Source organism: Prionailurus bengalensis, chromosome A1, assembly GCF_016509475.1.
Source record: "Prionailurus bengalensis isolate Pbe53 chromosome A1, Fcat_Pben_1.1_paternal_pri, whole genome shotgun sequence".
In the NCBI taxonomy this organism is placed as follows: Eukaryota; Metazoa; Chordata; class Mammalia; order Carnivora; family Felidae; genus Prionailurus; species Prionailurus bengalensis.
The window spans coordinates 39,387,126-39,394,983 of NC_057343.1; the positions used below are offsets into that span (position 1 = coordinate 39,387,126).

Genomic DNA, 7,858 nt, shown 5'->3' on the forward strand with positions numbered 1-7,858 from the left:
AAGATTCTGTCATGATTATCTAACTTCTTTTTCAGCTAATTTTCAGGGCCAGAATTTGTTGATGTTAACATGAAATTGTTCAAACTGCACAGATCAATAAATCAAAGACAAAGATCTTCCTATTATAATCATTCTGGACTGAGGGTGAATATGTTGCCTTTACTTACTAAATTATACATATTTTATGTTTTTAGCTTATAGTTGCATTAGAGACTACTTAGAAAATTCTGCTAAATGGATGAGTATGTACCTATATAATATATAGATATAAAATTATATGTAATATATACTTATAAAATCTACAAGATTAATATAAATTATACTTTAATATATAGTACATAAATACAGATGATTATTTATGCCATATCCCTTTTAAATATGGTCAAACCATCTAAAAATGCCAAACAAACGTGATTTACCATTCCACCAAAAAGAATGCATGCATTTTAAAGTGGGCCAAATAAAGTTTCTAAAGTGTCCTTTAAATTTATAGATAAATTTAGAAAACACTTAAACTTCAATTTTAACTAATATAGAGCTCTTTATATAAATAAATACTAAAACATGTTAAATATATAATTTTTCATGTGATACTGATATTCTTATTCGTTGAACTAAATTACAGAAATACCTGTTAAATTTCAAATATACAGTTTATGATATAATTAGTGAGACAACAAAAATTATATTATTATAAAATAGAATTTGAGGCCAACATGATTAATGAAATGAGTGTAATTTGAATTGTCAGTGTTAATCTTATTATTAAAGTTTTGCTTGTAATCTATAGTAATTTCCAGAAATTCATATTTCAGGATATCTTCATGTTTTAATAAAAGTTATAAACACTAGGGAACTGTAAACTGTGACCTAGTTAATCCAGTTAACTTATTTAAGACATGTAAGTGGATAGCTAAGGCAACAAGACCTGACTCTTATGCTATGTTTGATAGAATGCTAGAAAATATAAGCTAAAAGTGTCAACATTGCATGGGTTTCATTAACCTAAAGATACAAATTAGGTCAAATTTATACTAATATTCTTGCCTTTCAATGCTGCGGCCACAGCCATGAGTATGCTTGGGCTTCAGAAGAGGCTTGCCTCCAGTGTCCTCTGCTGTGGCTAAAAGAAGGCCTGGTTCAACCCCAATGAGACAATGAAATAAATCATCAATGCCAACTCCCATCAGCAGATCTGGAAACTGATTAAAGATGGGCTGATCACTGTGAAGCCTGTGCCCGTCCATTCCCAGACTTGGTACCAGAAAAACACTTTGGCAAGCAGGAAGGGCAAGCATAATGGCATTGGTAAGAGAAAACATACTGCCAGTGTTCAAATACCTGAGAAGTTATGCTGGATGAGGAGGACGAGAATTCTGTACTGGCTGCTCAGAAGATACTGTGAATCTGAGATTGACTACACGTGTATCACAGCCTGTACTGGAAGGTGAAAGGTGATGTGTTCAAAAACAAGCAGATGCTCATGGAACACATCCACAAGTTGAAGGCAGACAAGGTTCACAAGAAGCTTCTGGCTGACAGGCTGAGGCCCTCAGATCTATGACCAAGGAATATCATAGCACACAAGTGCTGTGAAGAGCAGCTCCAGGCCAAGAAGGAGGAAATCATCAAGACTCTGTCCAAGGAGAAAGAGACCAAGAGATAAAACTTTGTGTCTGTACATAGTGGCCTTAGCAATAACACAGATCTGTTATTCAATAAAACAAATCTTTATCTTCCAAAATAATAATAATAATAATAATAATAATAATAATAACAATACCCTTAAGTTATAGTCACTCGCCATTTGTTATATTAGTGCAAAATCTATTGGGCTTTAACAGGGGATGATCTAGAAAACTCCAGGACCCAAATACATTTCCTAGAATCTCTTGTGGTCATTATTACTACTTGAATATATTCAGACTACCCCTTAAGAAAGACACACAAAAAGGGGCACCTCGGTGGCTCAGTTCAGTGTCCGATTTCAGCTCAGGTAATGATCTCACGGTCTGTGAGTGCGAGCCCTGCGTTGGGCTCTGTAATGACAGCTCAGAGCCTGGAGCCTGCTTCAGGTTCTGTGTCTCCATCTCTCTCTCTGCCCCTCCCCACCTCAAGCTCTTTCTCTCTCTCTGTCTCTGAAAAATGAATAAACCTTAAAAAAAAAAAAAGAAAGACACACAAATCATTCCCTCAGTTTCTTGTTGCTCAGAAGTTTACAATTAAGGATTAGTCTGTCTAGACATCATCTTTCTAGTCCAACATGTGAAAAGTTTGCAAGTCATCAGTTCTGCCTTCACAGCAAGAAAAAAGCTGAACAATTGAAAGCCAGTGATTTTTCTTAGGTTCATTAGAATATTGTGGTCACAGGTGTCAAAACAAAAATTCTACTGAACAGTATTAAACAAGCAAGGAAGAATTTCTTCAAGATTATTGAAATAGGGGAGAGAGACTAAATTCAACTCCACTGAAACAAACAAACAAACAAACAAACAAACAAAAAACAGAAGTATTTTTAAGCACTGGAGTGAGTTGGTGAAAAAGCTGGAGGATGTTAATCAAAAAGTAAATGTACTAGGAGAAGTTAATCAGTAGGATATGGTGAGCACACTAAATTATTCTGAGTTTGCTAATATTTTTCTGTGCAATTAGACCATCTGAGTTTGCTGTTTGGTACCCGTTGAGTTATACTCTGTATCGTCCTTCAGAAACTGAGAGACAGGGATCTAACCTCTTTTGAAAACTATATTTCAAAGAGATGTTTCCCAGGTCTTTAAGAAGGACATTACTAGGTTGTAAAATTGGCAAGAGTTTGGAAGATTTACATTACTTACAAAGGGCAAAACAAGAATTTTCAATTATAAATATTCTAAAAATTGTTTAATATTTATTTATTTTTGAGAGACAGAGCATGAGCAGGAGAGGGGCAGAGATAGAGGAACAGAATCTGAAGCAGGCTTTAGGCTCTCAGCTGTCAGCAGAGAGCCTGACACAGGGCTCAAACCCATGAACTGTGAGATCATGACCTGGGCCAAAGTCAAATGCTTAACCAACAGAGCCACCCATGCACCCCTGCAATTGTAAACATTCTAAAATAAATATTGTAAGGAAAAGGAGACCACAGTTCTATAATCAGGAAGAAATCTGTCTATTATTTAGTCATGCTCAGGGGAACATTAAGGCTGTCTTGGTCACAGGAGAAAGTATCACTGAGAGTGTAGGAAACCAGAGAATACAAAAAGAGAGAGAGAAAGAGCAAGAGATCAGCTCATCTGAAGCATAAACTGCTGATAGTGCTACCTACATAGTAACGACATAGTACCTACATAGTAACATAGTACCTACATAGTAACTGATGAATTCCTGGAGGCAGACTATGTGCACTAGAAATCCTAGCTAAGACTATAAGACATGAAAATAAAATGAAAGGTATACAAATAAGGGAGAAATTAAACTGTTTTTGTTCACAGAAAACATGATTATTGAGGTAGAAAATCTTAATGAATCCACAAAAAACTCTTGAATTAATAATTAATTATATTAAGTTTGCATGATACAATGTTAGTAAGTTAAAGTCAGTTGTTTTTCTTTTTTTTTTTTTTCAACGTTTATTTATTTTGGGGACAGAGAGAGACAGAGCATGAACGGGGGAGGGTCAGAGAGAGAGGGAGACACAGAATCGGAAACAGGCTCCAGGCTCCGAGCCATCAGCCCAGAGCCCGACGCGGGGCTCGAACTCACGGACCGTGAGATCGTGACCTGGCTGAAGTCGGACGCTTAACCGACTGCGCCACCCAGGCGCCCCTTTTTTCTTTTTCTTTTTTTTTTTTTAAGTCAGTTGTTTTTCTATACCAGCAATCAACAATTGGAATTCAAATTAAAAATTTTAATACAACTTACATTAGCACCAAAACCAAGGAAATAACATAGGTAGAAAGCCAATAAAATATGTACAGAATTTAAATGATGAAAAACAAATAAAACTATGATGAGGGAAATAAAGAATATAAATAAGAGATTTTCATGGGTAGGTAGTCTAAATATTGTTACAAAGGGGAAAAGATCATCTCTTCAACAAATGGTGCTGGGAAAAATAGATATCCCTATGTAAAAGGATGAATTCAGACCCGTAGCTAATACCTTACACAAAAATTAATGCAAATTGACCAAAGATGTAAGACCTAAACTTTAATACTCCTATAAGAAAATCTAGGATACAATTTCAGATATTCATATTTGCTGGTGATTTCTATGGATATGACACCAAAAGCATAGGCAACACAATTTTTAAAAAGAGGGTCCACATCAAACTTAAAAAATTTTGTGTACTAAAGGAAACAACAGAATGAAAAGGTAACCTACAAAATGGGAGAAAATAATTGCCAATCATATATTTGATAAGGGACTAATATCCAGAATATATAAGGAACATCTACAACTCAATAACAACAACAAATTAACTCACTTAAAAAATGCGCATAGGATTTGAATACATATTTCTCCAAAAAAGATACACAAATGAAATTTAAGCATATGAAAAGAGGTTTAACATTACTAATTATTAGGTAAATGTAAATTAAACCACAATGAGATATCTCACACCCACCAGGATAGCTGTTATCAAAAGAACTGAAATTAATGTTGGTAAGAATACAGAGATGTTGGAAACCTTGTGAACTGTTGGGGGCAGGGGGATGCAAAAGGTTATAGCCATTAGGAAAAGCTTCCTTAAAAAGTGAAAAAAAAAAAGAATAACTAACTATATGTTCCAATAATCTTATTTCTGGGTATATACCCAAAAGAATTCAAAGCAGGATCTTGAAGAGTATCTGTATACTTTGTTCATTGTAGCATTATCCACAATATCTAAGAGGTGTAACCAACCCTAATGTTCATAAACAGATGAATGGATAAAAAAATATAGTGTACACATACAATGGAATTTTATGCAGCCTTAAAAAGGAAGGAAATTCTCTCACATGCTACAACTTGGATGATCCTCAGGATAGAATGTTAAGCAAAATAAGTCACCATATAACCATATGATTTCTCTCACATGAAATGTCTCAAATAGAAAAAAAAATTTCATGGAAACAGTAAGTAGAAGGTTGGTTGCCAAGGGTTGTGGGTACAGAAAAGGGTAGTTAGTATTTTGGGTTTATAGAATTTCAGTGTTGTAAGTGAAAAGGTTCTGTAAATCTGTTGCACAAAAATGTGACTATACTTCACACTATACTTAATGTTATGTACTGAACTATACATTTAAAACCAGGTTAGATGATAAATATCATGTGTTCTTTTACACAATTTTTTAAAAGATTGGCAAAGACTTTGGGTAAACATTCATCAAAATAAGATGTGCAGATGGTCAATAAGCACATCCAAAAAAATGCTCAACATCACTAATCATTAGGGAAATGCAAATCAAAACCACAATTTCACACCACTTTATAATCATTAGGATGGCTACTATTAAAAAAGGTAATGAATGTGATGAAGATGTAGAAAATTGAAGCCCTCATTCACTGTTATTAGGGGACTATAAAATGGCACAAATTGTGGAAAATGGTATGATGGTTCTCAAAACATTAAAAATATAATTAATCATATCCATCAATTCTGCTTTTGGGCATATGCCCCAAAATTGAAAACAGGGACTCACACAGATAGTTTTATAACTATATTTATAACAACATTGTTCACAAGAGTCAAAAGGTGGAAAGAAAGCAACCTAAGTGTCCATTGAATGTTAATGAATAAACAAATGTGGTATGTACTTACAGTGGAATATTATTTAGTCTTAAAAATGAAGAAAATTCTGACACATGCTACAATATGGATAAACCTTGAAGACTTAAAATAAGTGAAGTAAGTCAGCCACAAAAAGATAAATACTCTATGATTTCCCTTGTAGAGGATCCTTAGAGTGGTCAAATTCATAGAGACAATAAGTAGAATAGAATTACTATGGGCTAAAGAGAGATGTTGAATAAATGTTTTCTACTCTATGTGCTTCAGGATATTTGATAGTGAGGTATACCTTCAGTCAGTATTTAGAAACTTTCTTTTTCTTTCTTTCTTTCTTTCTTTCTTTCTTTCTTTCTTTCTTTCTTTCTTTCTTTCTTTCTTTCTTTCTTTCTCCTTTAGTTTTGATGACATTTCTCTGCACCTCTGAGATAGAACCAATAGTCCCCAATCAGGGCAGAGAAACTTGATATTTGGAGGTTAGGGTCCTTTTGCTCACTCTGGCTGCCACAAGTTATGTGTCCAAGCTGCTTCTGGAACACTTGTTGAGTTGCTACTCTGGCCAGAGGGGTAGAGGAGGGGTAGGTGCTACTGTGCTAAGATCCGAAATTGAAATTAACTTCAGTTTACCATTCAGGCCTTCCCTTAGAAGTTTTAAGCCTTCAGTAGACTCCAGGTACAAAATAATTACATCAGGCAGATTCTGCCATTGCAGTGTTGTATTGGTAGGGAGACACATCCTACTCTACCATTTTCACAGATGAGATCTTTATATACACATAGGTATATGTGTGTTCATGTATCCATATATGTATCCATATGTACCATGTACATATATGTATGTGTGTATGCAGAAAGATCTTTGTATGTATGTGAGTATTTATATATGATGTATACATTTTATGTTTGTATATATAAATGATGATATCTTTACAACTTTAAAGGTAATTTAGAGAGTCAGGGGAAATTTGGAGGAATATAATATAGATAGTTCCTAAAAATTCTTGAAATGTAAGTTAGTCAACAAGTACATCCTGGGGGTACCTGGGTGGCTCAATTGGTTGAGAGTCCAATTCTTGATTTTGGTTCAGGTTATGATCCCAGAATCGTAGAACTGATCCCCGCATCAGACTCCATGTGCACATGGAGTCTGCTTGGGATTCTGTCTCTCCTTCTGCCACTCTCCCTCATTTGCTCATAATCTCTCTCTCTCTCTCTCTCTCTCTCTCTCTCTCTCTCTCTTTCAAATTAAAAAAAAAAGAAACTGCATTCTGTATGTAGCATACATATTTCCTAGCATCTAGAAGAAATTAGATAATTTGGCAATATGTTGATGAATTTAGGTCATTAAAATCCAGGATTATTATTTATTAAATATTTGAATTTGTATTTGAATGTATGTGTAACCCTCTGATTATGTCTTATTATGATTAAGATGGTCAAAGAAGAGGCACCTAACTACAAGTAGAGATCATTTTATGATGCATTTTTATTTTTTGTCCTTGGGGGAGTCTGATGATAAGATTTTACGTACTGAATTTCCAGATTCCATATAAATTTCCTTATTATTGCTGGATAACTTTGGTTTGTTGCTTTGCTTCTGTTTTTGAGTATTTATTTTATGCTAACATTTTTACTGCCTATTGAATGACTATTAACACACAGGTCAGTTAAAAGTGTCCATAGAGCACAGAATATTCTGCTAGAAAATATTTTGGAGATGTGCCTACTCACTATTTACATTGGCACTTGCAGTCTGCGGTATAATCAGAATGAGTTAGTGTAATGTTGTACTAAGTAAGCAGGTGGCTTAATTTTGCAGGAATTAAGCAGTCAGTAAAATAGGGAATTTGAATTTCGTCCATAAACACAGGAGTTGCTTTAGTTTCACAACATTGCCAAACTTGGAAAGGACATTAGGATTTGTGTGTGTGTTTGTGTGTGTGTGTGTGTGTGTGTGTACACACATAAATTAAAGGTAATAGAATATGAACTTGTTAGAAAATTGCTCAATATTGCAAAACAGATCACATCTTGGTGATTGAAAGAAATGCTAATATTATGGAATTTATTTCTTCCAACATATGGAACACACTGGAAATACAGATTCACA

The 7,858-nt window shown here is 34.5% G+C and overlaps 1 pseudogene; it reads left to right on the top strand.

Annotated features, from left to right (window-relative positions):
* The first annotated feature begins 1,064 nt into the window (after nucleotides 1–1,064).
* On the top strand, nucleotides 1,065–1,808 carry LOC122466994 (annotated as a pseudogene).
* Nucleotides 1,809–7,858: the final 6,050 nt, after the last annotated feature.